General features: G+C 41.8%; 1 long non-coding RNA gene across 2 annotated transcripts in view; it reads right to left on the bottom strand.

Annotated features, from left to right (window-relative positions):
- Positions 1-202: 202 nt before the first annotated feature.
- Positions 203-27,763, bottom strand: part of LOC112866935 (uncharacterized) — a 75,422-nt gene continuing 47,861 nt past the window's right edge. For both annotated transcript variants that reach the window (XR_015244862.1, XR_015244861.1), the window contains exons 3-5: positions 11,942-12,035; positions 7,419-7,510; positions 203-1,083 (exon numbers count right to left, since the gene is read on the bottom strand). This is a non-coding gene — a long non-coding RNA (uncharacterized LOC112866935). The remainder of the gene's footprint in view (positions 1,084-7,418; positions 7,511-11,941; positions 12,036-27,763) is intronic.

The raw sequence follows: 27,763 nt of genomic DNA, 5'->3' as shown, positions 1-27,763 counted from the left end.
GGCCAAAAACCATTGTGAGTCATCAATCCACAACTTTCTCAGCGAAAATAGAATAATCAATGCATGCCTTCTGGAGCGAGGTGCATTGAAATCGGCAGAATAATCAGATTAGACAGTTCTGCCTAAGCATGTCTGGGCTTAATACTGAGATTGGTCCGATCCACAGTAAACACGTTTTCATTGAGATGAAACTCACATAAACTTTACCATTTTAAAGCATACAGTTTAGTGGCATTTGGTCCATTCACCATGTTATGCAACCATCACCTCTAGCTAGTTGCAGACACTTTCACTACCCCAACAGGAAGTCCCCAAACCGTCATTTTGCCTTTTCCTCAGACCCAGCTAACCTGCTCTGTCTCTGGGGATTTACTTCTGGATATTCCACACAAACGGAATTGTACACAATTTTCCTTTTGTGACTGGCTTATTTCACTTAGTACAACGTTGTCAATATCTCTTGTACCATACATCAAAATGTTCTTCCTTTTCAAGGCTGAATAATATTCCATTGCAGGCATACACCACCTTTTGTCTATTCATTCGTCCCTTGATGAGCACTGAAGTTGTTTCTACCTCTCTGCTACTGGGAGCTTGGGTGCACGATGCTACGGTTTTTATGAAGTGTATGGGAGAATGTCTACAAAAGGCAACCCCCAAGTTTCCTGATGATGGTGATGCTACCTGCCTTCAAGTAGTGAAATGTCAGCTGGTGTGGGGAACCTGCAGAAGATCTTGCAGGTGCAAGGGTGTGACAGGGTGCAAGGGTGGCGAGTGGGCTTCCATGACCCATTTCAAATGAACTCATTTGGAGAAAAGTGGGTGACGGGTGATGGTCACAAAAAGATGCCCGGCTACGGATGGGATGACTGGCAGTTGGACAAGAGGCCGATGAGGGCTCTCTCCGAACCACGTGGGGCATGTTCATCTTGGCAACAGTAGGAAGTATTTCCTCGACAATAAGCTCAAACGTTAAGAAGAAATCAAGGGTGATCCCAAGGACTGTTGAGGACAGTTGAAAGAATTTTGTTGAAAAGTTCGAAGATTCTGTCTTCTCTCTCTCGCTGTTCCTTCGTCATCCTCCTACCAAAAGAGCAACCACAACAACAACAAATCTCTATAATAAAATGACTGGAATAAAACATTGAAGCAAGAGTGAAAGGCTTGTCCATATACCAGGAATAGTCATTGGAAATGGGAACAAGACAGGATCCTCTTTCACCACCGCGACAAAAGATGAAAAGTACCTAGGGGTAAGCTTAACACACCCTGTGTCAGAACTATATGAGGGAAACTGTTACGTGAGGACATAAAACAATACTTCAGTAAATAAAAAGGCATATTCTGTTTCTCTAGAGAGTTCATAGTCATCCCGGTATATGTAGGAACTTAATGTATAAAGAGCTGGTTTTTGCCTGCCAAAATGGTAAGAAAAAAAAGAATTTTTTTTTAATATGAAATTTATTGTCAAATTGGTTTCCATACAACACCCAGTGCTCTTCCCAACAGGTGCCCTCCTCAGTACCCCTCATTCACCCATCCCTCCCTCCCACCCCCCATCAACCTTCAGTTTCTTTTTAAGAGTCTCTTATGGTTTGGCTCCCTCCCTCTCTAATTTTTTTTTTCCTTCCCTTCCCGCCATGGTCTTCTGTTAAGTTTCTCAGGATCCACATAGGAGTGAAAACATGTGGTATCTGTCTTTCTCTGTAGGACTTATTTCACTTAGCATAACACTCTCCAGTTCCATCCACGTTGCTACAAAAGGCCATATTTCATTCTTTCTCATTGCCAAGTAGTACTCTGTTGTGTATATAAACCACAATTTCTTTATCCATTCATCAGTTGATGGACAATTAGTCTCTCTCTATAATCTGGCTACTGTTGAAAGTGCTGCTACAAACATTGGGGTACAAGTGCCCCTAGGCATCAGCACCCCTGTATCCCTTGGGTAAATTCCTAGCAGTGCTACTGCTGGGTCATAGGGTAGATATACTTTTAATTTTTTGAGGAACCTCTACACTGTTTTCCAGAGTGGCTGCACCAGTTTGCATTCCCACCAACAGTGCAAGAGGGTTCCCGTTTCTCCACATCCTCTCCAGCATCTATAGTCTCCTGATTTGTTCATTTTAGCCACTCTGACTGGCGTGAGGTGGTACCTGAGTGTGGTTTTGATTTGTATTTCCCTGATGAGGAGCGACATTGAGCATCTTTTCATGTGCCTGTTGGCCATCTGGATGTCTTCTTTAGAGAAGTGTCTATTCATGTTTTCTGCCCATTTCTTCATGGATATTTGTTTTTTGGGTGTGGAGTTTGGTGAGTTCTTTATAGATTTTACATACTAGCTCTTTGTCCGATATGTCATTTGCAAATATCTTTTCCCATTCCGCCGGTTGCCTTTTAGTTTTGTTGATTGTTTCCTTTGCAGTGCAGAAGCTTTTTATCTTCATGAGGTCCCGATAGTTCATTTTTCTTTTAATTCCCATTGCCTTTGGGGATGTGTCAAGTAAGAAATTGCTGCGGCTGAGGTCAGAGAGGTTTTTTCCTGCTTTCTTCTCTAGGGTTTTGATGGTTTCCTGTCTCACATTCAGGTCCTTTATCCATTTTGAGTTTACTTTTGTGAATGATGTAAGAAAGTGGTCTAGTTTCATCCTTCTGCATGTTGCTGTCCAGTTCTCCCAGCACCATTTGTTAAAGAGACTGTCTTTTTTCCATTGGATATTCTTTCCTGCTTTGTCAAAGATTAGTTGGCCATACGTTTGTGGGTCCACTTCTGGAGTCTCTATTCTATTCCATTGCTTTGTGTGTCTGTTTTTGTGCCAATACCATGCTGTCTTGATGATGACAGCTTTGTAGTAGAGGCTAAAGTCTGGGATTGTGATGCCTCCTGCTTTGGTCTTCTTCTTCAAAATTGCTTTGGCTACTCTGGGTCTTTTGTGGTTCCACACAAATTTTAGGATGGTTTCTTCTAGCTTCAAGAAGAATGCTGGTGCAGTTTTGATTGGGATTGCATTGAATGTGTAGATAGCTTTGGGTAGTATTGACATTTTAACAATATTTATTCTTCCAATCCATGAGCACGGAATGTTTTTCCATTTCTTTATATCTTCTTCAATGTCCTTCATAAGCTTTCTATGGTTTTAAGCATACAGATCTTTTACATCTTTGGTTAGGTTTATTCCTAGGTATTTTATGATTCTTGGTGCAATTGCGAATGGGATCAGTTTCTTTATTTGTCTTTCTGTTGCTTCCTTATTAGTGTATAAGAATGCAACTGATTTCTGTACACTGATTTTGTATCCTGCAACTTTGCTGAATTCATGTATCAATTCTAGCAGACTTTTGGTGGAGTCTGTCGGGTCTTCCATATATAATATCATGTCATCTGCAAAACGTGAAAGCTTGACTTCATCTTTGCCAATTTTGATGCCTTTGATTTCCTTTTGTTGTCTGATTGCTGATGCTAGCACTTCCAACACTATGTTAAACAACAGTGGTGAGAGTGGACATCCCTGTCGTGTTCCTGATCTCAGGGGAAAGTTCTCAGTTTTTCCCCATTGAGGATGATGTTAGCTGTGGGCTTTTCATAAATGGCTTTTATGATGTTTAAGTATGTTCCTTCTATCCCAACTTTCTCGAGGGTTTTTATTAAGCAAGGATGCTGAATTTTGTCAAATGCTTTTTCTGCATCGATTGACAGTATCATATGGTTCTTATCTTTTCTTTTATTAATGTGATGTATCACATTGATTGATTTGCGAATGCTGAACCAGCCCTGCAGCCCAGGAATGAATCCCACTTGATCATGGTGAATAATTCTTTTTATATGCTGTTGAATTCAATTTGCTAGTATCTTATTGAAAATTTTTGTATCCATATTCATCAGGGATATTGGCCTGTAGTTTTCTTAAAAAAATTTTTTTTTAATTTATTTATTTAAATTCAGGTTGGTTAACATATGGTGTAGTAATGGTTTCGAGAGTAGAACCCAGTGATTCATAACTTATGTACAATACCCAGTGCTCATCCCATCAAGTGCCCTCCTTAATGCCCATCACCCATTTAGCCCACTCCCTACTCACCTGCCCTCCAGCAACCCTCAGTTTATTCTCTGGATTTCAGAATCTTTTATGGTTTGCCTCCCTCTTTCTTTTTATCTTATTTTTCTTTCCCTTCCCCTATGTTCATCTGTTTTGGTTTTTAAATTCCACATATGAGTGAAATCATATGATATTTGTCTTTCTCTGCCTTATTTTGCTTAGCATAATACACTCTAGTTCCATCCATGTTGTTACAAATGGCAAGATTTCACTCTTTTTGAACACCAAGTAATAGTCCATTGTGTGTGGACTATATATTACATCTTCTTTATCCAGTCATCAGTCGATGGACATTTGGGCTTTCCATTATTATTCACAGTGCTGCTATAAACACTGTAGTGCATGTGCTCCTTTAAATCAACACTTTTGTATCCTTTGGATAAATACCTAGTAGTGCAATTGCTGGGCCTTAGAAGACCTGTTTGTAACCTTTCATCACTTGACCTTTACCCCTTTGTTTCTCAATTTTCTCCTCTGAAAATAAAACTAATAATTGTATCTGCCTTATAGCACTGTGACAATTGAATTGGGGAATGCCTATAGGCCATATAGCACAGTGTCTAATTATAAACAAAGAGACAAGTGCATGGCTCTGGAGAGATATAGCCTGTATCAAATCTCAGCACCACCATTTACCTTGAACAAATTGCTTACCATCTCTATGTGTCAGTTCCTCATTTGTGAAGGGGGGGCAATAATAATAGCACCGACCTTATGAGGTTGTTTGAAGAGTAAATGAGAAAATGTGTTAATCTTTTTTTAAAAGTTTATTTATGTATTGAGAGAGAGAGAGAGAGAGAGTGAGTGAGAGAGAATCCCAAGCAGGCTCCACACTGTCAGCATAGAGCCCGACACAGGGCTCTATCCCAGGAACCGTGAGATCATGACCTGAGCCAAAATCAAGAGTTGGACACTTAACCAACTGAGCCGCTCAGGCACCCCAAGAAATGTGTTAATCTATTTAACAGTACGTAGCACAGGGCCTGTTAATAATAGTAATAATCAACCATAAAGAGAATGTGCTGGACTCAGAATCAACCCTCTCCTCATTTGATAATGAAGGCCTTTTTTGTTTGTTTTAAATTAGTTAATTTTTGTCTGGATCATTCTTCCTATGAGGTAAATTCTGAGCCAGATATTCCTCAGCTGATCATGGAACTGGAACTTAATTTTTTTAAACAAAGTTAATTTTTGGTACTATAAAGGAAAAATAATGGCTGGGAACAATGGCTCTTGGCGGATGGTATCCACTTCTGAAAATGTTCTGTCACTCTCCCAGCTCACACTTGCTTTTGCCTTCATTCCACTTTGACTTCCATTTATTTTAGGATTAAAATCCATTATGTTAGGATTTTTCGTCTGGAGGTATCATCTGGGCTTAGGAGTTTAGGGGAGATGTGAGATGTCAAGGTGGGGGGTGGTGCCTGTGTGGGTTGCCCTCTGTATGTTGGCGTCCCCTGAGACGTGGCTCATATGTCTGGTCCTTAGGTGTGACCAGCCCTGCAGTTACCCGAGATGTCCATATCCCCATCAGATCCCTAGGCACTCAACCCCTCTGTAACCTCCCCAGATTGGGCTGCCCTGAATATGAGGTGCAGGTTGAAGAGGTACATTTCACAACCTTCACACTCCCAGCTCGGGGACATTTAGAGACTCTCCAGGAGCTTTCTGCCAGGCAGCTTTGCCCTCATGTGAACACAAGAAACTGGTCTGTTCTCTCAAGCACTGAGCTGGGACTCCTGGACACCCCGAGGCTGCCATTGAACCCACTCAGATGGACACCTGCCATCACCGTGACTCTACAGCTTAGTGACCTGGGAGCTTCCTTGACCGGGTGTCTTCTTCCCAACCTCACCCTGGGAAACAGGGCACAGTTCTCTGCTTTGAGACTTCACAACTCAACTGGGTATCCCCAGACGTTAACAATAATAATCCCCCAAGCGTTGATAATAATCATCTCGAAATGTGGAAATATGGATGGATTTTATTTTCTTATATAATCTTTCCTGTGCTCTCTAACGATTTTTCTGATGGTTGTCAGAAGGGTTTTGTGTGGGCATGGGTAATTGATAATGGGGATGAAGGAGTGCACTTGTGATGAGCACTGAGTGATGTATGGAAGTGTTGGGTCACTATATTGTACACCTGAAACTAATATTACGCTGCATGTTAACTAGCTGGAATTTAAATAAAAACTTAAAAAAGGAAATGCCATTGACTTGCTGACCCCCTGGTGATCTTACATCCCTGGATCATGTATCTGAACCAACTCTGCTATAAATGGCCTGTCCCCTGTTAGATCAGGGCGTAAGTCAAAAAGCAGGAAGAATGAGTATGATGCGGCACTTCCTTTACCCATTACTGATGTCTCACTCTTGGTTCCTCGCAGCTATGGTCCACCTTCTTTGGGAGACCCTTAGTGAAGGAAGCCCGTCAGAATACCCTTAGGGATCTGAAACAGGACTGTCAGGACCTATCTTATTCACTGGCCACAAGGGTTACAGGTTAAAGCTACTCTCTGTCCCAATCTCCAGTTCCCGAGCAGGGAACTAGAGTGGGGTACTAGAAAACAGCAGCTGTGCAGGGCTGGGGGCTGGGGTGGGCTGCAGCATGGGGTCTTGCTCTTCATGACCTGAACTGCAGGTTTTCAGGAGGAGACAATGAAACAGAAAGGCACTGGCCCAGAAAGGAGGCTGAGTCCACATGTAGCTGCTGAGATGACCAAGCGCCTAGGTCTTCTTACAGTTACGTCCAAGAGAATCATGATTTCTGGCAGCCCCAGCAAGCAATTGCCACATCATCTTTGTCCTCCTTCTGTGCCAAGGGTTCCCCTCCCAGGGGAGCTCTTACATACTGCAATTGCAGGGTTCAACCCTCTGGTTAATCAAAGCACACCTTTGGGTGCCATCTTGGAGAAATGCCCAAGCATGGCCATGCTGGAAGACAGACAGCCCTCAATGAAGAAACAGAAGAATGCATTGTCTGGGGCTCCCCTCCAGCCTGCTTCGGAGAGGTGAGAGGAACATGAGTTCCTGGCTGTCTCACCTCATGTCCAGCTAGGGTGATGACAGTGTGCCATCCCTAACGGCTGGCTTCTTGAGGCTGCTAGAATACAAGTTGGCCAATATCTTCCCCCAGGAAGCCACTCCTTTGGAAGTTAACCCTTGTCTGGTGATTTTGAAACTGAAGGTTGCCTCCAAGTGTATATGGGGCCTGGTTATATGAAGTTAATGTCCCTGATGATAATGGTGGCTTTGGGGATGCGTTAATGACAGATTTTAAATCAATCCAGCAGTTTCTAAAATATAAAAACTTACTTACTCCAGTAGACTGGTTTAGAGGTTTCATTTCAAATCGCAAAGTTCAGAGTTTGTACAAACTACACATTCTGATGTTTGGACTCTGGAGCATTTCTGGGGGAAAAAAATGGCACACAGATGTGGATGTTGAACGCAGGTTAGGATCTTGAAACCGCATTTAACAGAGCTGAGTGTTCAGGTGCGCATTGCACTAAGCTTTTTGTGCTGCAGTTACAGCCTGGGAAGATCCTTCTCCCCACAGATGATAAAAACAAAGTCCTCAACAGTAAAGTAACATTCTTGGATGCCTGGGAGGTAGGCTCCATCTTGTTCTACGTGTGCTGGGAGTGAAAACTTGCCTGTAGCTATCCACAAGGGTCTACACTGGTGTGAAGGAGCCTATGTACTTGATGCTGTTTAATTCCATCATCATTATCCTCTAATCTAGCTTTTTCAACTCCTTCCTAATCACCTCTGGCTTTTGGGTTCATCTGACAATATGTATATTTTCAAAGGCTAAGGACTGGATCATCAAAGGAGATAGGAATACAATGTACCTCAATATAGAGGATATACATGCTGTTCTGAAACCAGGGGGAAGGATCTGGAACAGAGGGTTTGCCCTGGGGTTGCATGCCTTGGCTGAGTAACCTGGCGTTATGTTACCTGATTCCTCTAAGCCTCAGTTTCTGCCTCTTAAAACAAAAACAAAAACAACTTTATAAAAATATATCTTTTAAGCTCTGGTAATTTAAAGATTAAGATAGCCAACATCTGTTGAGTGCCAGGAACTTTAATCATGGAGCTTATTTAATTATCTAACTTAATGGGGCAGGTACTATTATCATCCCCATTTATAAAAGAGGAAATTGAGACCTAGAGAGGTGGATGACTTTTTCAGACCACATTGCAAAAGTGTGGCAAAGCTGGGATCAGACCCAGGTCTACCTGTCTCCAAAGTCCAACTGTTCGAAGCCCTGCACGTGGTGTTTGGCACACAGGGAATACACACGTTTGCACATCAGGGGACACAAGTGCTTGGTTTCTGAGATCAAGTAATCACCTGTTCCATGTAATTCTTATTCAAAATCGAATTAAGGAGTGAAAGTCTTTTTCTGGTATTTTTCCCCCCTGAAAACATTGTTTCTTTCTCAAATGCTAACAAAGAACAGAGGGAATGAACAAACTGCAAATGACTGGTGACAACACCACCAAGAGTTAACTGCGTCATTTTATCGGCTTGTGGTGTGGGGGCACACGTCCTTATAAGTTTATATTGTGTTTTACTGCTTAAAACCGGATTAGGACTCACCTTTCTGAGGAGCTTAGAATTGGCATGATTTAATTAAATGTAACTTTTCTGTGGGTGGTTTGTTCAAAAGTATTTATCCGGAAGCACGGGCTTTCTTGCTACTTTGAACTTTAGCAGCTAATAGTTAGAACATTTAGAGAGAAAAATTGATTTGATAAGGAAAGCGTGATGAAGCAGAAAAGTGATCATTTCATAACGGCAAGGTTAGCAATCTTGTAAATGTATTTGAAGGGAATTATCTTTGGCAAGTAAGCCATTAAATTTGCTGGCTAGGAATAGAAAGGATGGAGGAAATGATCTGGATTTCTATGGGTGGGTTTTTGAGACTGTTATGAAAGCTCTCTAGGTTGTATATAAAGCAAATCCGCCAGCTGTGATAAAGATCTTCAGTATCACCACTGAATTTGCTCGACAGGATATGTCATTTGCAGTTAGGTGCTACGAGCCTAAATTCGCAATAGTAAAATAGCAATGATTTATGTCATTAAGAACCATACTAAATAATAAATTACTGAAAATACATCTCACGAGCAAGACACTATCCATCGAAGTAACATCAAATAAATAGTCTCATGAAGCCATCAATTTGTCATGCCTTCTGCTATTTTGATTATGTAATTAAATACAAACCCACAGTCAATGTGACAAAATGTCACTGCTATACAAGCCATCAGCTGGGTGAGCCCACATACTAGAAAGATGGTTCAAACTACAAGCTGAAACATGCCGTTTTTTTTTTTCGGACTTACATATTCTTATTTGCCTTAATGACCACACAAGTCATTATCCAACTACCTAGTCTTAAGTACTTGTTTGATGTATTTACTGAAATAAATTTATTAAGCCTGAATCTTGGAGATGAGATATTAATTTCTCTTTGCTAGTGACAAAATCATAGCCATCAAAACATAAAAAGAAACTCAAATTCTGGTACTTAACTATAAAAAAAAAAAAATCAACATATTTCTTCTGCTACCACAAACAACCTTCCAGTAGGGAAATGTTTCAGGTTTGATGATTTATTGAGCAACATAGTGGTTTATGTGCATGGATTCAACTCAATGAATGTTTTATTCCCGGGAATGAAAACTGTGGCAAGACCTACAACAAAGCCTAAAATTTCAGCAGACTCAGACTTTGCATTAAATCTGATAAGAGGGCTCTATGATATATATTACCCAGGTAAAATACGACATCTTCTACCCTTAGGAATTATTCTTTGTGAAATGTGGAGACCAGCACACCTCTAAGGTTGGTTCTGTGAGACTTTTTGCCCTAGTTCTTATGACGATATTCAATGTGGCAATTATGTCATTGTTCTCTGCAATGACAGAAACTGAAACCCCAGTTTCACAGTGCCATGCCCTTGGAATGGATTTCAGAATAACCACTAACTAAAAGATTCGGGGGCATGAAAAGATTTTGATGATCAAAGTCGGTGGGTCCACGATGAAACAGACAGCACTGAACACGTAAGCGATAGATTTTTATGCGGATCCAAGACCAGTTCGATAAAAACCTAACTGACCACCCTGAACCACATGGGAGAAAAAAGTATAAAGGAGTCCACGTGGGTCCTATACCCCCTTACACCTGATCTGTGACACACAGAAACTTTTATAGTATCTCATTGCTCAACTCAGACATGTCGTGGACCTCGTGATCTCATCAATTCTAAACTCCTTTGCCCAGTTTGAAGACCTACATCATCTACCCTAGTGGCCCTCAGCTTTGGCTGTACCTTGAAATCACTGGGGGAGTTTGAAGAAATTCCAGTGCTGAGGCTACATCCCAGACCAATTTGGTAAGAAACTCTGGGAGTGGATCCTGAGGTCGGTATATTGTAAAGTCCTCAGGGGATTCCAAATGGCTGTCAGATTTAAGAACCACCGCATGAAGTGTCCCTTGAGCACCTCAAGTTTGTCCCTGCCACAAAGCTCCTGCTTTCTTCCCTCCACCCCTGCTCTTGTTCTTTCTCTCTTTCTTCCAAGTCATTTTTCAAGTCCCAGTTTAAACTCCACCCGGAGTCCGCCCTTCCTTCTCTGACCTCCCTGATTCCCAGTGCTATGCTGTCAAGCGACTGGAGACAGCCTCAGCATCTGGTGGACTGATGGATCCCCAGAGGGGAACCCTAGCACTTTAATTGGACTGTGAGAGTCTTGGCAGAAGGAGGTACACGGTATACTTTTATATCCCGACAACTCCTGGACAGGTTCTGGATGCATAATAAATGCATAATAAATACATGTTGAATCTGGACTGCTGTTAACATATAGGGTATCTTGGGGCAATTTCGGAAAAGTATCCTTCACAGGCTAAAAATCATGGGAAGATACCTTTCCTCAAGTTCAATGTAGTTTCTGTACCTGGGAACATGTCTTGGTAAGTGGCTAGTGGCCAGATTGGGGCCCCATTCAATCACTTGGCCCGGTGCCCCTGCCAGGGCACAACCTGCATGACCCTCTCCAGTGGCCCTGATATTACTGCCAGCCAAACCGATGTCAGCGTGGGAGAGGGTGACTCCAGATGCAGACAAGAGGTGCTTCCCCACATGCTGCTGCCTCTTCCAGGGCCAACTTGTGTCACCCAGATGTAGGCAAGAGGAGGGGAGCAAGTATATCCAAGCTTTACCTTTTCCTCCTTGTTTCACTGGGGCTGGTAAAGGGCAGTAGGGCTGAAACCAATGAGCTTTATGGCACACATGAGCTGGACAACTGGACTGAAATTTCCTTTTCATACTTCAGCTAACGTTGCCATGATGGCTCCTTTACCAGCTTCTCCTGCCCCAGAGAAGACGAGGACAAGCCAGGGTCCCTGCAGTCTCTCTAGGACTGCTCCAAAGGTGTTCCTTTCTGTGATAGGCCACGGAGGAGCTGGTGGACCAGGGGCTGGTGAAAGCCATTGGCATTTCCAACTTCAACCACTTCCAGATTCAAAGGCTCTTGAACAAACCTGGACTGAAATATAAACCAGTGACTGGCCAGGTAAACTATTTAGGGAAGGGTAAGAGTCCTGCCCTTTTCCTTCTCAAACATTTGGGGCAAGTTCATTGCTGTGTACTCAGTCATTGGGGAGCGGCGAGACAGGTCTCAGGGTCTGGTTTAGGCAGTCCAGCAGTGGGAAGGGTTTGACCTCTGCTTGGCAGTCTTTTTTTTTATGTGGGGGGCTCCCTCTGTGCAGCTCAAAATGCAGGCCACCTTCCTTAGTGATGGCAGGTTGGGTGTCATCCTTACCTTATACAGGAGAAACAGATCCAGTAATGTCACTCCAAGCGCATCACTGTCACATGGTGGTATTTGAAGCCATGTGATGGGGTAAATGAGTTTCCTGGAAAGCAAGTTTCCATAGAATAGAGAGGTTAAACAATGCATTCCTCCAATTTACTTTGTCAACCATAGGTTTCATTCTTAATTGAATGCTTATTAAAGGAAGTGGGAGTAACTTCACCTTAAATCTCTTATAAGCATCCAAGATGAATTTTTTACTCTTGCTAGGTGATCCTTCTAAATGATCTATTAATCTTTCACCAATGCTTTCTGATTATTAGATCCCATTAAAGATATCAAAGATATTTGTCCTTGGGAAGATGGCTTGTGACATTTGATATTGCCAGATGCCCAGTTTAATGACAATCTGAATCTCTTCTATGGTTTTTAAAGCCAAAACAACAACTCAGTTTTTCAAGAGCATTTCAGTGTCTCAAGCATCAGTTTGCATGGCATGATGTTCCATATCCACCCTGCCCACCCCGGGTATCATAGAGCTGCCTTTCCCCATCTTACAACTGCTCATTTTTGTTAGAGGGCAGCAAAGCAGCAGCTACTTAGAATGACAAGGAATGTCAAATGTCAAATGTGACCTTCCCCAGGATGAAACTACCTCTCCTCCTACCAGCACCATTTCCGATGGAGGCAATAGAGGGGTGGGCTCACGAGTGAGAGTCCACATCCCAGCTCCGCCATTTATTTCTTAGCCTTGTCACCTTGGGTAGATTTCCTGTTTCCCAAGTTGGTTTCTTTATCCACAAATTTGGGATGATTGTACTAAGTGCAGCTAACATCTACTGAGTGTTCGCTCAGAAAGGGGTAGGCATCCTAAGCTCTTTGCATGTATTATTAACTCACCCAATGCTCACAGCATCCCCTAAACCATTCTCTTGTTCTCTACTCACACGGTTGTGAGAATAAGTGGGGGTGGTACTGGGAGGGCACTCAGCTCCATGCTGGGCACCAAGCTTATTATTAGCTATCCATTAGGGTTTACTCTGGTGCCCCGATCCCTGCTTCCTGCCCTCCTTCCTAGCACACCATTTGGGGCAGTTGGATGGAAGGTCAAGGCAGGGCCCCTTCTTGTGTCCTTACAGCATCTTGTGGGGAGGGGTCTGAGGGAGCACAAAACCATAGGGCACACCACAGGAGAATGCCTTCTCAACTAGTTAATGCTCACATACTCTCCTTTGGCCTTGTTTTCTCTGCAGGTTGTCTCATTTGGAGGATTACCCCTTCCAGAATCCAGAATCAGAATAAGAAAGCTGAATATCCTGATAAGATGACCCTACAGATTCTCTCTCTTCACTTTATTGAAGTGTAACTCTTTCTGCCAGAGTCTGACTTTTGCCAGACTTGTCTGAAATCATACTGACACTGGCCTCATAGGCCAGGATCTAGGCAGTGTTGTATCGAGACTGGTATGCTCAACCAGGAGCAGATTATCACAGGGAGACCTGAATTAGATAAGCAAATTACAGGGTGTCCTCTTTTGCTACCCCCACTCATTTGATCTGATGATCATCACAGGGGAACTCTGCTAACACTGAGGATCCAAAGATAAAAAGAATAAAGAACGATAATAATAACCAAAATGGATGGAGAGATTGCTTATGCGCCAGCACTATTCAAAGTGTTTTTTGTATCTGTTCTCATTGAATCTTGCAACCACCACACTTTTACAGAAAAGCAAATGCAAGGATGGAGAGGCCAAGGGACTTGCTCAAGGGCATCCGTGTTGTGAGTTGCTGAACCAAGTGTCAAAGACAAAAAGACTGGGAGATCTCACCGTGATTGGTCATCCTCTCCCTCCCAAGTTTCTGGAAACTTCCCTCTTTGCCTTTCCTTCTTCTTTTCCTTCCTCATCCTCCTACTCTGCCTTTAACATGACCTCATGCCCAAGAGTCAACCCTGGTGATTGGTAGAGGCTGTAAGACCCACCCACTTGCCACCCTCCTTTGAAGAAGAGCCATGGCGAATCATCAGGAGTGAGGTTGGAAAGGGAGGTGAGTCTAAACAAGGAGAATGTTCCTTATTCCATTAACCTAGAACATTTCTTTTTTTTCTACAATAGTTTCTTCTTTGAAGTATTCCAATTATGCAGAAATGCAAGAGACTACTATAATGAGCATCTGGCCACCTACTTTATACATTTAACAGATGCTGACTTTTTGCCATATTGGCTTCAAACTTCAAAAAAAATTATCAATGAAATAAGTGGTTACCAATACAGTTGAGGACCACTCTGTACCCTCCCCTCCCCATTCTCTGGACTCCCTTTCCAGGAAGAAGGTCTTGCCCATCCATGGGTTGGTGAGGCGCCTGCCCCCTTTTCTGCCACTCACTTGCCTGCTTGCTCCCAGCCATTACCCTAGTCTATTCTCAATGGGAGGGAGAAGGGGAGTCCACGGACTACATTTCCCAGGATTCCCAGCCACTTCCGCTGGGTTTGGTCAATGGGAGGTACAGTCAGGCGATTAGAGGGCAGGAGGAAGAGAGAAGCCAGGTGTTTCTCCCTCTCTCTCAGCCTTGAGTGGCATCTCCAAAAGCAGTTACATTTCCTGTGTGGTCCCAGCTCTTGCCAGACAGCCTCCACTTGAATTTCTCTCTCTCTCACCAGGGGACATGGCTTCTGGGATTAGAAGCGTCACTTTCTCCTAGATGCTCCATCTAGGACCATAGTTCTTTCCTGCTGCTGTTAACCCCTGAGTCACCTCACTGGCTCTTCTCCCTTCTCATATCCCAGCTCTTCCATCACCTGGGTAACCAAGTCTTTGAATTAAATATCCAATGTTCAACAATCTTAGAGTGCATTCTGCTCTCCCAGCTGGACCCTGACTGATACACTTCCCATCCATGTTTTTATATTTTTACTATTTATCTACACATCCATAAATAATCTATGGGAGTGGTTTTTTTGTGTGTGTGCTTTCAAAATGTTATAATTTTTTTCTTCATGTGATTATGATTTCCTTGATTAAAAAGCTTAGATTATAAGATAAAAATATTTCTATTAATAAATTACATGACATTTTTGTTTCACTTAAATTTAACAAACCAGAGGTAAATAAATAAGCTAATAGAGAGAAAGGCTGTATTCTACAAAAAACAACTTCTTATTTATTGCTGATTTTATTTTATACATTTGCATCTCAAGGAACGAGAACTTTGCCAACCTTGGGGTCCCTAATATCACAGTTCTAACAGATACAATGAATCCATCCTAAAATTTGTTCACTGTTTTTGAATTGCTGGGAATAAAGCCACTCTAGGCATCAACTGAATCTGCATCCACCGTCATAGAGAGTCTAAGGTATACATTACAGGGGTGTGTTAAGTGAACGCTTTCTACTCCATGAGTGTGTAGGAAACTTGCTTTATCTTATGGAGAGAGAGAAGGGGAGTAGCTGGGGAGGAAGGGATCCAAGGCAGGATGTGGAAAAGAAGGGAGCTTATCATGGAAATTTGTGGGCCCTCGTGTCCCTAGTACCTCTCTTCCACCCACTGTCCCGGATTGGTCTGGAAAACAGGGTACTAGCTAACCTGGAGATCCAGGAGTCACTGCTGCTGTCCTGCAGGTCCCAAGAAGTCTTGGGACTTGATTTGACCCCTCAGTATGTAAGTGAGATCTAGCAAATGCCCGCCAGCAGATGTCAAACTACGGCTGGGACCTGGAGGGATTGGAATTGCTCAGCCAGATGCCATAATGCCCAACTGTCCAGGCCTGCTTTAGTCAATCATTAAACCTACAGTAATTGCATTTTATGTAATTAAATTTTTGGACCCTACCTATTGCATTATTGTGGGATTTCACTGTACATTATAGAGCAAAAGCAGTACCAATATAGAGCAAAAGCAGTACCATAATTTTCAGTAAAATTTGAAAAGACTCTTTTAGTGAACATTGTTGGAAATAAATATTTTTTTGGCTTTAATATTGAGTATGCATGACTATAAAAATGCAAAATTTGGACATAAAAACTATGCAAAAATAATGGGCAGTAAAGAATCTTGGAAAAAACCATTTACCATGAATGTGACAGAAAATGGATTCATGGTTTTCTTATGATTAAAAAGCTTTTTCAGATTGGTAAGAAAAATTTAAGAGAAAGCAAAGTTGATACATGAAACCTGGCCAGTAAAGCATGTGAAAAGTTGTTCACACTAGTACCCAAAAATGCAAATTAAAACAAGCTATTTTCACTATCAAATCAACAAAGTTTAAGATAAAAGGGAAATCTATCTAGAAAGATAGAAATGTAAATAGTTTTTTTTTTCCTATGTAGTCACAAGCAAATTTTGTTCTTGTTATTTCACATAATTTTCAAGTTTTTTACAATGGGAAATTCATTTTTACAATCAGAGAAGTATTAAGCCTTTTAAAAAATAACAAATAAGGATCCAACTCAATTAAATATTTCATACACCTACACTGTTACTTGAAATTATTTTCATTCAATTGGCCTTTCAACTTTAGAAAACAAATATTCTGAATGTACTACACAGTGGAATTTGATTACATTTTACTTTTAAATTCTACCCAGCTTGCTGCTCCTCATTTGTTGTCAGTAGGGTAAATGTTTTCCCAGAAATTTCAGGGAAGGGCTTAACCCTTCAACTTGATAGTGCTGCCTACAGGCATTTTCATTGTTTCTTTAAAAAAATTTTTTTTTGGGGGGGCGCCTGGGTGGCTCAGTCGGTTAAGCATCTGACTTCAGCTCAGGTCACGATCTCGCCGTCCGTGAGTTCGAGCCCTGCGTCGGGCTCTGGGCTGATGGCTCAGAGCCTGGAGCCTGTTTCCGATTCTGTGTCTCCCTCTCTCTCTGCCCCTCCCCCGTTCATGCTCTGTCTCTCTCTGTCTCATAAATAAACATTAAAAAAAATTTTTTTTTAATTTTTTTTTCAACATTTATTTATTTTTGGGACAGAGAGAGACACAGCATGAACGGGGGAGGGGCAGAGAGAGAGGGAGACACAGAATCGGAAACAGGCTCCAGGCTCTGAGCCATCAGCCCAGAGCCCGACGCAGGGCTCGAACTCACGGACGGCGAGATCGTGACCTGAGCTGAAGTCAGATGCTTAACCGACTGAGCCACCCAGGCGCCCCCACTTTCATTGTTTCAAAAAGGTCAGCCCTTGGGTAAGTTGGGGAGTATTGGTGGGGACCAAGAAGAAGAACTTGACCATCATTAAAATATAACACAAGACAGGTGGTTTGGGGTTACCACTGTGTTTGTGCCCCAGGACCTTTGCCATTGCTATTCTCGTTGCCTGGGATGTGCCACCTTCATATATGGGAGTGTTTCTCTGCCTGATATTCTTCTGGTCTTTGCTCACTAACCATCTTCTCAGGCCTCAGTGAGGACTTCCTTCACCGCCCTATTTAAAATTAATCCATCTCCTGTGGTAATCTCTCTCCTTTCTTTGTTTTCTTTTCCACCATATGATATATATATATAATTTATAGTTTGTTGGCTTGCTTGCTCTGTTTCTACCCAAAAGAATGTAAGCTCTATGAGAGCAGGACTTCTGGTCTGTTCTGTTTGTTGCTGTATTCTCTGTTCCTCAATCCTGTATTTTGAATAAATGGACGAATGGATGGGTAGGTGGGTGGGTAGGCGGATGCAAGGTGTGCTTATTGTTATTTTACACATGAGAAAACTGGAACCAAGCCTCTTCATTCTTACACTTCCTGGCGCCTACCCACATAATCTGAAATGATTCTACAAGTGACTTAACAACTAATTATATATATTTTTTTATTTGAGAGAGAGAGAGAGAGAGAGAGAGAGAGTAAGGTGCATAAGTGGGGGACAAGGGCAGAGGGAGAGAGAGAGAATCGTAAGCAGGCTCCATGCTTAGTGCAGAGCCTGACACAGGGCTCTATCCCATGACCGCAAGATCATGACCAAAGCCAAGATCAAGAGTTGGTCGCTCAACCGACTGAGCCACCCAGGCACCCCTACAACTAATTATAAACTTCAGGGACTATATGACATTCTTAAACTGGAATTGAACTGACCATTTTGGAGTCAGGGGTGATACATGGAGAATGTCAGTTAACTCATGATCAATTTTTTACTCCTGTCCTCACCTGGGTATAATTGTAAGGGCTAAAATAACCATTGAAAAACAATTCGTATTCTCCTCCTTCAGTTCCGTTTGTTTGATTCCATACCAGAAACAAGTGAATTCCTTTTATTAGCAATTCCTTCCTAAATGTGATTTGAACAGGGCTTGGTGATAAGCCACAGTCCCAGGATATTTTCTACCAGGGCACATCTTCAGAAGGCCAGGCCAGGGAGGCAGTGAGTGGAGGAGAATGGCCGTGGTCCTATTCTCCATGAGTCAAGTGATGCTAGCAGCTCAGGAAAGCAGCAGGGCCAATCACAGCCTATTTGTCAGTCTTCCAGGGGTCTTAAGCTGTCATAATTGGAAAAACTGTACTCCACTGCCTCAACCTTGGACGAATCCTGGAAATTAAGGAAAGATAGTGGCTGTCTCATGTTGATTGATAAGTGGAATTCATAACCCTTGCTATCTTCCTATGAACAGAAATATTCTGATTTTTCCAGTTTTGATTTCTTCCTTAGTGCCTGTTCTAATTTTCCCAGGGTGGCTGGAACAAATTACCACAAAGTTGGTGCCTTAAAACAGCATAAACTTATTCTCTCACAGTCCTGTAAGTCCAAAATCAAGGCCATACTCCTTTTGACAGCTCTAGGGGAGAATCCTTCCCTACCTTTTCTGGCTTCTGGTAGTTGCTAGCAATGCTTGAGGCTCCTTTGCTTATCGGAAAGGGGACAGGATTCCAATGTCAGCCTCTGCTTCTATAACCTTCTTATAAAGACACTAGTCATTGGATTTATGGCCCAATGTACTCCAGTATTACCCCATCTTAACTTATTATATCTGCAAAGACCTCATGGTCAAATAAGGCCACATTCTGAGGCCCTGGGTGGACACAGACTTTCGAAGGACACTATTCAACTCAGTACACTGTCAACTCAGCGTCAGTTACCATGACCATAGTTGAAGGCCCAATACTTGTGAGAATGTATTTATGGACATTCTTGAACAGGACTTCCCTTTAGCATTAGTTTGTTACCCAAATAGCTAAAAGAGCATCTGAACGTCATCCGAATCATATTTAGGCCCATTTTTTCCCAACAGCCTGTTTGCTTCTGTACGTATCCATTCTCTCCGCTTTCTGCCTGTATTACCTTATCCAAGGCGAAGCATTTTCAGCTGTGTTTGCAAATGTTGGCAGCTTCCCTGGCACCATGCCTTTGCATTTGCCAGTCTCTGTTCTCTGACATGAGAATTGCGCCTTAGGAAAACAGACACCTGTTGCCTCTGCAGAAGAACCCAAATTGCCTGACATGACTGAAGAAGTTTCTGGATCTTTATCCATCTGGCCTACAGGTATTTTCCTCTTCAGATCCAGGTCCAGCAGGGGCCAAGATAACACACTTAACGTGATCACAAATGAACTTAACAATTTCCTTGGGGTCACTAGCCATTATCTATCTTAAGGTAGATGTAAAAGGCAGAATGAAGACAGCCTTCAATGACCCTCACTCTTGTATAATCTCCTTCCCTAGAGTGTGGAGCTTATGCATATGATAAGATAGTACCCAAATATTGATGTGATATTGTATGGTAAAGGGGATTTTACAGATGTAACTAAGGTCCCAAATCAGCTGACCTTATGACAGGGAGATCGCTGGGGTGGGCCTGACCTAATCATGTGAATCCTTACTTGTGTTACTTCTGCATATCAGACAATCCGTTGCACTGAAAATGACAGAGAAGAAAGGAAATATAGGGCAAACCATCGTTCGTTTTCTTTTCAGTACATCCTCATTCATCTGTAAGCCAAATGTAGAACCAAATGTGGGAAAATGCATGCATATCCAGAAATGAAATAAAAACAATTGAGTTAGTTTTATACAATCTTTCTACCATCGTGGTAAGAATGACATCTATTCATGTGTATGAGCTCCAAAATATAGCTGTGTAACGTTGATGATTTTGCATATGAGTTAAATGCTCTCCTATTTGCGTTTGAAACTGATATTGCAGAATATAAAGATAAATAGTAAAATTCATGCTAATAATTTTCAACTTAAAATTTTCTTTACTTAAAATGACATTAAATAGCAAATTAAAAAACACTATGGTGGAGAGAGAGACTATGAGCAAAAATTAAAAGCTTTTATATTTTAGTACCTTTAATAGTATTTTTTTCCTCCCAGGGGATAAGGGCTCTGCATTTTCATTCTCCATTTAGTTCTGCAAATTATGGAGTCAGCCATGGACTCAGATTTCTTGTTTTAAGCAGTTACAACTACAGAAAGACACAAAACTAGAATGAACTCTGTGGAATTGGATTAGGTTTGCTGTGAACTCATGAGTTTCTATATGGATGGGGTGGCATAGAGGTAGAGATGTAAAGATCCATATAGCTATAGATATGTATGTACTATTCTCCATTAAAAGAAACTGGTTACTTGGAAAGCTAGATGACTCCAGGATTGAATCAGGGAACAGATTTTTCCACCGGGAAGTGAGGGAGTGCTCAGTGAATGATGGGCTTCTGCCTAAAGGCACAGAGACCAGCTCAATTAGAGCATAAAATTAATAATGACACTAATGGATTATGACCCATTGAATAAAAGAGGAATTCATGGAACCACTCTGAAATGAATAAATAAGGACAGAAAACTCTCCCTCACCTATATTGTCAACTAATATGCAGGAGAAATAATGGAATCAGAGGACCATGATTTTAACCACCATATTAATAATTAACCCATCCAAGAAACATCAATTGATACTTAAACTAATTAGTGGGTAAACATTTGATAAGGGATAAGATATTTGTCTAGTCTTAAAGTACCTCTTTACAAAATGCTTATTAATTGCTATTATGTACTAAATGTGTCTCCCCAAATTCATAGGTTGAAATTCTAACCCCCCAATGTGATGGTATTAGGAGGTGGGACCTTTGGGAGGTAATTAAATCATGAAGGTAGAAGCTTTATGAATAGGCCCTCATAAGAAGGGCCTCATAAGAAGTATATTAACATATACTTGAAAGCTCAAAACACACCCACTTATGATCTCACAGTTCTATAAGTCAGTAGTGTGGGTGGCTTCAATGGGGTTCTCTGCTCTGAGTCCACCAAGATTGAAATCAAGCTGTCAGCCAGGCTAGACTCTTACCTGGAGTCCTCTGGGGAGGAATCTACCCTCTAAGCTGGTTCAGGTTGACAGGACTCCACTTCCTTTATTTCTTTGTTAATTTTTTAATGTTTACTTATTTTTGAGAGAGAGACAGACAGAGCACGAGCAGGGGGAGGGGCAGGACTCTGTTTCTGGAAGCTGTAAGACCGAGTCCCTATTTCCTTGTTGGCTGTCAGCTAGGATCCAGGAAAAGCACCCTGAACCTACAGGCTGATCTTGGGTCTTTGCCTTGGGTCTTCTTCATCTCCTTGAGGTAGACCTTCCTAGAGTTGAATCCCTGTGACACTTCAAATCTCTCTGACCTCTGCCTCTGTTAACAGTCAGTGAAAACTCTACTTTTAAAGTACTGATATGATTGTGTCCACTAGATAATCTCCCTTTTGCCATATCATGATCATAAGAGTAACACCACCAGCCAAAGTCATAGAGCCATCCTAAGTTTCTGCCTATTAGCCCACCTTAATCAAGGGCTCAATTTAATATTACCAGTAATATGACAAATCGAAATTGTATACCAATAGGATGCAATGAGAAGAACTCAGCATCACATCTGTGATATTCCTGCCAAAGTATAATTTAAATACAAACTTGAAAAACTTCAAACAATCCCATCATAAGACACATTTGACGAAATTAGTGGTCTGTAATCTTCAAAATGGTCAAAGTCATGAAAGTCAGAAAAAAATTGGGGGAACTGATTGAGATCAAGAAACACAAAAATACACAAGAAACAAATGTGATGTGTGACTCTGAACTGGATTCTTTTGCTATAAAGACATTATTGGGACAACTGCTAAACCTTGGATGGGGTCTAAAATTAAGTGCCATCAATGAATTACAGTTAATGTTCTCGTTTTGAGGGTTGCAATGTAATTATACGGGAAGTCCTTGTATGTAAGAATTGCACACTAAAGTATTCAAGGGTGATGGAGCATCATGTCAGCAAATCACTCAGAAAGAAAAGCTCTTCCTACTATTTCTGAAGTTATTATTTAAATCATTTCAAAAGAAAAAAAAAGGAAATCATTACTTAGTCAAGAAAACAAGAAAAACAGGCTAGATTCCCAACAGAATTTAAAATAAATGATTTTAAAATAAATTCTTCTTTCTTTTTAAATTTTTTTAAATGTTTACTTATCTTTGAGAAAGAGAGAGAGAGACAGAACACAAGTGGGGGGTGCAGAGAGAGAGAGGGAGACACAGAATCTAAAGCAGCTCTCTGAGCTATCAGCACAGAGCCTGATGCGGGGCTCAAACCCACAAAGTCTGAGATCAAGACCTGAGCTGAAATCAAGATGTCCAACCAACTGAGCCACCCAGGTGCCCCTTGTTTTGAGTATACAAGAAATTAAATGAAAACCAAAGAAAAGGATTTGTTCCCTTTAGGATGTCAGTTTGTAAAAATGGAGAATTTGCTAACTGGAAGAAAGTGGAATTGAATCAGAGTGAGTTAGAAAACTGGTCTGAGTAGTTGTCAGACTAATGATGTATCACAATGGAAAAGCTGAAGCTCAGAGGGACAGAAAAATAGAGTATTTGTTTCTCCAGTGTGTTGGGAAAGTAATTCACATTTTTTATAATACAATTGACTCCTGACCAAGCCAGGTTTGGACAGTGTGGGTCCACTTACACGTGGGTTTTTTACAGTACGGCCTTGTAAATGTATTTTCTCTTCCTTATGGTTTTCCTAAGAACATTTTCTTTCCTCTGGCTTGCTTTGTTAGAATACGCTATATAATACACATAACATGTGAAATATGTGTTAATTGACTGATTATGTTACCAGTAAGGCTTCCCATCAACAGTAGTTAAATTTTTGAAAAGTCAAAAGCTGTATGTGGATTTTCAGCTGCTCGGGGCAGAGGGTGGGGGGTCGATGCCCCTAACCCCTGTACAACTGTCTAGGGGTCAACTGTATACAGAAGTACAAGAGTTTTGTCAGGGTCCCAGACCACTCCTTGTGGTTACAGAAAGAATGGCCTTCCTTTATAAAGCAATAAGCAGGGTTTACGCTAGTTATGTTTAAAATAATTAATATTGATGGATTATTTTTACACATTTCTCCTAGAATTCAGCATTTAATAATTACATAGGGACTACTCTTTGGTTCGGTAAAAGAAAGAGAAAGAAAGAAAGAAAGAAAGAAAGAAAGAAAGAAAGAAAGAAAGAAAGAAAGAAAGAAAGAAAGAAAGAAAGAAAGAAGGAAAAAGAAAAAGAACACTGGCTTTTTTTTTTTTTTTAGAGCTCTGTTGGTTTCTGCACTTTGCACGACCCGTATCCAAATACAATCTTATCTTTTGTTAAGCTGTTGGCTGACTTCCCCAGCACCATGACTCTGCATATACATCTTCCTCACTCTGTCTTTAGATTTAGGGCTTTGACCTTTGTCGGCATAAGCCCTAGGATTGTCACTCTTTCTCCCACCAAGGCAAGGGCTGTGGAGTCTCAGAGCGGGTAGGCTTCTGAAGATCCAAAATACCCATAAGCTCTAGCTCATGCTTTCTAGTGACAACCTCTTTTCCTGCTGTTAGTTACTGTAATAAAGCAACATATACGTGACCCATACATACTCCAGTATAAATCAAATACCAAGTATTTTCTTAAAAGTCCCGAAACAGAAATAGGTTCGTAAAGTGGTGAATTGGAACCGACAACTCTTGCTAAAGTATTATCTCCATATCCACCAAAGTGAAGTTCCCTCTCTGCTGCCTGCCTCAGATTAGTCGCTCCAGAAAAGGCTCTTCCTGGACCCCACACTCTCCACTTCCTGGCAACAATATGAATTTAGTTCTAAGGCCCTAGAACTCCTGAATAAATTTCCTTAATTTTTGCTTGGGCTTTCAGAAGGGGGAAAAAATGATTTCGGGACAATAAATCTCTCTACTCATTTCTTCTTTGATTCCAGCACTTTAAGACTGCAGCTTCTGGGGCGCCTGGGTGGCGCAGTCGGTTAAGCGTCCGACTTCAGCCAGGTCACGATCTCGCGGTCCGTGAGTTCGAGCCCCGTGTCAGGCCCTGGGCTGATGGCTCGGAGCCTGGAGCCTGTTTCCGATTCTGTGTCTCCCTCTCTCTCTGCCCCTCCCCCGTTCATGCTCTGTCTCTCTCTGTCCCAAAAGTGAATAAACGTTGAAAAAAAAAAAAAAAAAGACTGCAGCTTCTATCTTTCAGCATTGCTTGATTTATTTCTAAGCCAAACGGGTAATATTCTAAAGCGGAAAATCCTGCTGTAATTGTGTTCTAATGGCTTATAACTCAATTCAGCTCCACCTGTAAGCTAGAAGCCAAGAATCCGGACCAGGATTTTAAACACTTGCTTCCTCATAATGATCAGCCTTGCAACATCATGCATTACGAATCTAGGAGATGAGAGGCAGCACTCTCATCGCCACAAGCTCAAATAAAGATGCAGGTGTGTGTCCCTAGAGCCACATCCTGCTTCCTTGTAAGGAGCTGAGAGAGGGCTGGCAGCAAAAGGGGCCTCAGTTTCCGTACAGTTGTGCACTTGGGGTTGCAGCAGAAATGACCGGGCTGATTTAGGAGATCACAGACTCTCAGAGCTGGTGGGATCTTAGAGGCGCTGGAGGTCTTCCAGATCTTCAACACCACAGGCTGGCAAATCCCCAACCCCCTCAGGTGACCAACAATTCACTTTTCCCAATGAATAGAGAAATCTTGTTGTTTAGAGGGGTCTTTGTGATGCTAAGCTAAAATGGGCTTTCCCACATCTTCTACCTGTTGATCTTCATTCTGTACATGCTTTGACCACACAGGACAGGTTTTACCCTATTCAAAAATCTTCTGAATATTTGATGTAGCTGTTGTATCCCTATGTTATACCCAATTGTTTGTGGTAAATACTGCCAATCAATTGATACAGTTTAAATGAGTTAAATGCATCTTGAATAATTTAATTTGTTAACAAATTTATTATCCAATAAATTAATTTGTTAATATTAAAGCTCATGGCATTAATTAATATACTAATTCACTAATTCAATGAATACAGATTAAAATGGACGTGCCTTTGGGTTGATAGTGGTAGCTTTAAGAGAAGGAGGATCAGGCTGAACTTTAGAGGATTCCAGCCCGCAAATTAGTGAGCTCATTCTGAGGCCAAGGTCACATCTACAGCATTGTAGATTTCAAAATTCTTTCTTGTTTGTTCACTCAGGAGTGATCTGGGGGGGGGGGGGGGGGTTGATGATCCATAATAATCTATTTCATAAGAAACTGATGAAGATGATGGAATTCTCATTTACATCACTGTTCTCAGAGATGTGCCCGTCAAGCAGACTAGAACATGCGTGTATCTGCTGGCCACACATTATCTTTCCATTAGATAAAAAGCCTTTGAGCACTACTTGAATATCAGCAGTGATTATAATAAAAAAAGTTAAGCCCGAGGCACTTACTCTTTGTCTGAACTCACAGCTGAGCACACTGGCATATGCCTGCTGGCCAGAGAGCGGACTCTCTTTCCACAGTGCTGGAGGGAGAGTCTGACAAATTCTGGATGAATGATTCTTCTTTTAAAATATTCTTTATCTGCCACAAAAGTGCTGCATCAGCACATTTGTGTATATGGCAGCATGTCGTGGTTAGGAGTCTCGGCTCAAGTCAGTAAGTATTTATTAACTGAATGAGTGAACAAATGAATCAGAAATCATTGGATAGGACAAGGTCAGTGGAAATCTTCCAGAATAGAATATATTTTATGTAAGTTTGTTACTTTTTAGGGAATAGGTTGAAATCACTGTCTTTGCAGATGAGGTTTATAAAAGCTGCCGCCCAGGGCTTCTTCCTGTAAGTCAGGAAGCACTCCAGTCACCAACATTTGTAACTGGACTGGACTAAACACTTGTGCACCCCCAAAATTCATATGCTGAGACCCTAACCCCCAACGTGATGGCATTTGGAGGTGGGGTTTAGGTTAGTTGACGGGGTGAGGGCCTCCTGATGGGATAAGGGGTCTAACAAGAAGAGAGAGAGATCTCTTTCTCTTTCTGTATACATCCTGCCAAGGAAAGACCTTGAAAAGATGTAATGAGAAGGTGGCAGGTGCTCACCAGCTACCGAATTGGCTGGTGCCTCCATCTTGAACCTCCTAGGCTCCAGAATTGTGAGAAATAAATGTTAATTGTTGAAGCCTCCCAGGCTGCAGTGTTTTATTATAGCAGCCCGAGCTGATGCAGAGCGTAAAGTATCTTTCAGAGAAGCAAATTGGTTCTGAGATGAGATGCAGGGTATTGCTTTATTACTTGTATTGAAGAGGGTGGCATTCCTGACGTCTTCCCCCACCAACTCTAGGAAGGTCCCACGGAGGACTCTGTAGGTCCTGTGCTCAGTCTGCAGTGGACAGGGGTTGCAGGGAAGGACTGGTTGGATGGTCCCAGTCCTTAGATAAAGGAGGATGTGAGACTGGGGAGCTGAAATGTGGAAAGGGACTTCAGGGAGTGGAGCAGGATTAGAATTGTGTCTATGAGCGATGCCCCAAGGAATTAACTACGGACAAAAGGAAAGGTGAACAGCCTTGAGGTCACCACTGAGGTTACAAATTATGGATGCAGAGTTGAGAAATGTGTAGACCGTTGCAACTTTCTGTAGGAGAACCTGGCTACCCAGAAGGAGAGAGGCAAGAGAGTTGGCTACTTAGCAGTGGGGATCAGCAAGGCAGTTAAGAGCAAAAGATTCCAGGAGGCTTACTGGTATTAAGTCACTAACCCTGAAATAGAAAGTGCTTCAGAGAAGTTAGGCAGCGAGTGTTTCAAAGCAGAGGGAGACTGACCACATGAATAGGTACGAAATGGTTACAGTCAATGAACCTGGGAGTGTCCCGCTACCCCCCTCCCCCGTTGCTTAGGTTCAGCCACTTCTCTGGTTTACATTTACGTGGAGGCTCAAGATCTTCTTGTCCCCAGCCAACGTATCTCTCTGTGTTCTCTACCATTTGTTTAATTCCATTTCTTCCTTAAACTTGAGGCTCCAGTGATTAATAACGATTATCTTGGGGCCCAAGCTCGGGGACAGTTTAGTTAAGACTCTGCTGCCACCTAGTGATCCTTGGTCGCTTTACATGCCTGTGGCATTGAGGCTAGGAAAGAGGCAAGTGAAAACCAAGAGAGCTGACTATATGGATATGAATATCCAACGGGTCTGGGGTTCACGCTGAGAATAAAGGGGAAAAAAATTAATCGGTGTGAGAATTACAGAAGAATAAGGGCTTGTAGTCTAAGAGAATTTCAGAGTTTGAAATCTTGACCACGAAGGAATATCAAGTGAGGATTGATTCCAAAGGCATGGCTATGGTTTTGTGTACCTGAAAATGTCCTGAAGAGAGAGGTTTAAGTTGAAGGTCAAAGAATCCAGGGCCAGGTTTTTCCAAGGGCCATTTACATTCTCCATTTAGAAATGAATGCTCCTGTGTTAGAGTCCATGTTTCAATAATATTTTTCCTCTTCCACACTTCCCGACACATGGTTTATAAAAGGCTATTTGAATGGATTTGAAGTTTACACATCATTAATGGTGATTATAGAGGAT

Source organism: Puma concolor, chromosome A2 (assembly GCF_028749965.1).
Source record: "Puma concolor isolate L17-30 chromosome A2, mPumCon1.1.hap2, whole genome shotgun sequence".
NCBI lineage: Eukaryota > Metazoa > Chordata > Mammalia > Carnivora > Felidae > Puma > Puma concolor.
Note: the sequence above shows the minus strand (reverse complement) of the source record. Positions and strands in the feature narration are given on the sequence as shown.